This window comes from Hyperoodon ampullatus (assembly GCF_949752795.1).
Source record: "Hyperoodon ampullatus genome assembly, chromosome: 11".
Taxonomy (NCBI): Eukaryota; Metazoa; Chordata; class Mammalia; order Artiodactyla; family Ziphiidae; genus Hyperoodon; species Hyperoodon ampullatus.
This window is the reverse complement of record NC_136924.1, coordinates 33,781,767-33,786,374: the sequence shown is the minus strand read 5'-3', so window position 1 is coordinate 33,786,374 and position 4,608 is coordinate 33,781,767.

Below are 4,608 nucleotides of genomic sequence, written 5' to 3'. Positions count from 1 at the left end.
TTAGGACTCGGCATTCTCTGCCTGGACTGCCTGGGGTCCAGGTTTGATCCCTGGTGGGAGAACGAAGATCCCGCAGGCCGCGTGGTGTGGCCAAAAAAAAAAAAGACTAAATATTTACATTAAAGGGTAACCTTTTCAAAGAGTATTTACACATTAATTTTTATTTAAAGATAATATGAAAGACATAGTAGAGCTAAGTTGTTAAACATACATACACCTCCTGGGGCCAGTCTGCCTCGGTGAGTCTCGGCCCTGCCATCTGCTTGATTCATGATCTAGGGTAAGTTATTTATCCCTTCATGACCTCAGTTTCTCTCACATAAAATGCAAGTGTCACAGTATTTTGCTGTAAAATGTGACTGATGACAGTATTTTGTTTACTGTGAGGATACAATGAGTTGAAATGTGAAAAGTGCTAGAACATTTGGGAGGCATGTGTTAAGGACCACAGATGTGCTGGCCATTATTTCATTATTACGAAAGTTCTTAATCCTTCTGCAGAGCAAGCACTGCTGGAGCCTCATACAGCTAAGGAACAATGCAAGAAGGGTGGACAGATGTGCTCAAGGGCACTCAGTGGGTTGGGGGCAGAGCTGGTGAAGAAGTATATGGTTCCAGGTCTGGGCCAGGGCTCATTTTTCTAGCCCATATCTGCCCCTGTTCAAGGATGGGGAGCAGGAGAGCTCCGAAAGGTGAGGGGGGCAAAGGCATTTGGCCAAGAGCAAAGGTCCTTCTGTGGGTACCTCCGCCAGCCTCTCGCAGCTGTGAGGCTTTGCCCAGCAGAATCTGAGCCACCAGGACCCGACCAGGTGGGAACACGTGAGGAGCCTCACCCCAACAGGGGGCGGGACCCGGAATGAGCCCTGGTGCCCCGGCCCACATGTGTCTACTGAGGGCACTGGCGGGGGCCAGGAAGGTGACAGCATATGCCCCCCTACATCACAGCCATGACACTCGGATCTACCGTCCCAGGAGGGAGTGGCTACCAATCTAGGAGTTGAGGGTCATGTCACTGTTCCAGTGCCAAGTCTTTATGTTCAGAAAGGGGTGAGGGGACATTGTGTAATTGCTGGAAACACGGCTGAACATGAAACACAGGAAACCAGCTTCTTGCACAATGTAAATAATGGTTCCAATTGTCCTGCAACAGTGTTTCAAAACAAACCACAAAAAGCAGCAATTGCTATCAAGATGGGAACTGAAAACAAAGATACTCCGGGACAGAGCTCCCCAACCTTTTTGGCACCAGGGACCGGTTTCGTGGAGGACAGTTTTTCCACGGATGGGGTGGGGGTGGTGGTGGGGAGAAGGGGGAGATGGGGAGCGGCAGGTGAAGCTTCGCTCCTTGCCCGCCGCTCACCTCCTGCTGTGCGGCCCCGTCCCTAACAGGCCCCCTGCTCTAGGAGCATTACCTCTTGAAGAGAAACTCACTGTCAGCTTACACATGTCCCACCATCTCTCTCTCTCTTGTTTTTGTTTTTGTTTTTAATGGCCGCCCCACATGGCTTAGTGGGATCTTAGTTCCCTGACCAGGGATCAAACCCGGGCCATCAGCAGTGAAAGCACGGAGTCTTAACCACTGGACCACCAGGGAATTCTGTGGTTTTTTTTTTTTTTTTCATGTTTATATTTACTCTCAATTACATTTCTTAAGATAAAATTTTAAATTAATTTATCTATTTTTGGCTGCGTTGGGTCTTCATTGCTGCACACGGGCTTTCTCTATTTGCGGAGAGCGGGGGCTAGGGGGCTACTCTTGTTGGGTGTGCAGGCTTCTCACTGCGGTGGCTTCTCTTGTTGCAGAGCACGGGCTCTAGGTGCACGGGCTCAGTAGTTGTGGCACGTGGGCTCAGTAGTTGTGGCTCACGGGCTCTAGAGCTCAGGCTCAGTAGTTGTGGCACATGGGCTTAGTTGCTCCGCGGCATGTGGGTTCTTCCCAGACCAGGGCTCGAACCCGTGTCCCTTGCATTGGCAGGTGCATTCTTAACCACTGCACCACCAGGGAAGCCCCCCTCTGTGTTTTTTTGAAGGTGCCTTCCTCCAGCCATGAAATCCTCAGACACATGGTCACTGAAATGTACCCGTCCCACAGCCCTGTTCCCTGCAGACTTGAGGGACCTGGGTTGTGCCCAGCTAGTGGCCTGGCTTGCCCTGGAGGAGGCTCTGAGACCACACTGCCACCATGTGGGCACCTCTGCTTACAGCCACAGCTGAAAATCTCTGCTGCCTGCCCCGCCACCAGCTGCAAGGGTTTGAGCCCCACATTGCCCTCTGGTGGCCTAGATTGGCTGGCTGGCCCTAGAGGTTGGTGGGAAAGAGGCAGCAGTCTAGGGTCAAATCAGATCCTTGCTCGGGGATCTAAAGTACAACTTTAAGCTTCCACCTCCTACTATCGGGGTGACCCTGGACAAGCTACTTATCCTCTATGTGTCTCAGTTTCTCTGTCTGTAAGATGGGGGCTGTAACAGTAACAACCTCACAGCGTTGTAGGATTAAATGAGTTAATACATCGGGGGTTTGGAACCGTGTCAGATGTCTGGTAACTCTTCAGGAGATCAGTAGCTTTCAAACCCTTTGACCATGATCCACAGTAAGAAATACATTCTTTATCACAACCTAGGACACACAGCTATATATATACATAACACTAACAAATATTTCACAAAATAATACTTATTACATGCAACGTACTCTGACAATTCTGATTGTTTTTTTAAAAGCTGATCATAACTCAGTAACTTAATTTCTCAAACCCACTGGTGGAGGGCTTCCCTGGTGGCGCAGTGGTTGAGAGTCCGCCTGCTGATGCAGGGGACATGGGTTCGTGCCCCGGTCCAGGAAGATCCCGCATGCCGCGGAGCGGCTGGGCCCATGGGCCATGGCCGCTGAGCCTGCGCGTCCAGAGCCTGTGCTCCGCAACGGGAGAGGCCACAGCAGTGAGAGGACCGCGTACCGCAAAAAAAAAAAAAAAGAAAAAGAAAACCCACTGGTGGCTCACGTCATGCAGGCTGAGAAACACTGCAATAAATAAGTAAGTGAGCATGTGAGAGATTTCCTGCTGCATGACAATATGGCTCCATCTTTGGAATACGATCTAGAGGAAAGGTAGTTATGCAGTTAGGTAATACCCACAGAATATCTTGTAGTAACCTATAGTGGAAAAGAATCTGAAAAAGATTATATATATCCGAATCACTTTGCTGTACACTGGAAATAAATCTTTATTGGAGTATTAAATAAATAAATAAATAAACAAACAAATAAATAAATAAATAAATAAGTAAGTAAGTAAGTAAGTAAGTAAGTAATTAAGTAAGTAAGAGGTAGCAGAAGCTTTACCCTAGCTCAGGCTGCCAGTCCTGGCTTCCTTCCCTTCCCCTCACACCTGTGCCCTGAGCCTGCCTTGTAACTGAGCCAGAGCCAGGCCAGGTCAGCTCTGGCTGGGCAGATGAGCCACCATAGACCTGAGGAGACCCTCTGCAGCCTACTGTGAGTGCAGCCTTCTCGCAGGTTCTCGCCCTGCAGGTGGGAAGGATATGCTTTCACTCTCATCAGGCACAAACAACATGGCAGGCCCTGTGCTCCGTCCTTCCTGCAACCTCACAGCCCTCTATGAGGAAGGCATCATTCTTCCCATTTTTCAGCCGAGAAGCCTGAGGTCAGCAGAGGTGAAGTGACTATGGACTATGGATAAACAGGACTGGTCCTCCTTTGGAATTTGGAATGTGAATTAATCAGGGAAATTGGCCTTCCAGAAAATGCTGTGAAAATGCTAAATAGGGTTAATTGGAGGCTCTGAAAGAGAAAGCACTGGAGACACAGAAAAACCGAAATGGAAACAGGCAGGGTGGGAGTGCCCCTGCCACATGGCATCTGGCATTAGCAGGAACAGCTGCACCAAAGGACACTGACCTCAGCAGGGGCAGGGGGACCGGTGTCCCACTGTGGATCACCACTGTTGGCTCCAGTCCTAGGCCGGGGCAGAGGCAAAAGCAAGAGGTCAGACAAGGTGGAGGAGACCATGCCTGCCCACGCCCTCCCCTGGTCTCCTGCCTGTGATGGATGAGGAACTCTATTTAGCGGAAGGCTGACCAGGGGATGTGAACCTGTTCCAAGGAGTCCACCCCATTCCAGAGGAAGGTCCCTGCACAGCTGTGGCTGTGGCCCTGCCTGGGGAGTGAAGCAGTGAACCTGCCAGTTGGACAGAGGACAAATAACAGCATGATGTGGCCAAGATGAGCTGGAGAAAAACATGGCAATGATTTTGGAAGGGCACAATGGGCCCATGCAATGTGGTGGGGGAAATAGGATTTGGAGTCAAAGATGTGACTTGGGTCCCTGCTCTTTGTTCACGGAACAAATAATCACTGAGCACCTATTACAATGCTCCAAGCCCCAAAGTAAGCATTGATGCACTGGTGATAGAGTGGTGAGCATAGCTGCCTCCCAAGTAAGCAATGGAGAGACAGAGACCCCCAGGTGCTTATAGTGAGTGAGGAATAAAGAAACTGTAACAATCCAGGGTACTGAGTCTGGTGATTGATAGACACACAGGGGCTGTAGAAGCTCAGTGGAGGGAATCTACCCCTGCTCGAGGAGGATCAGGTT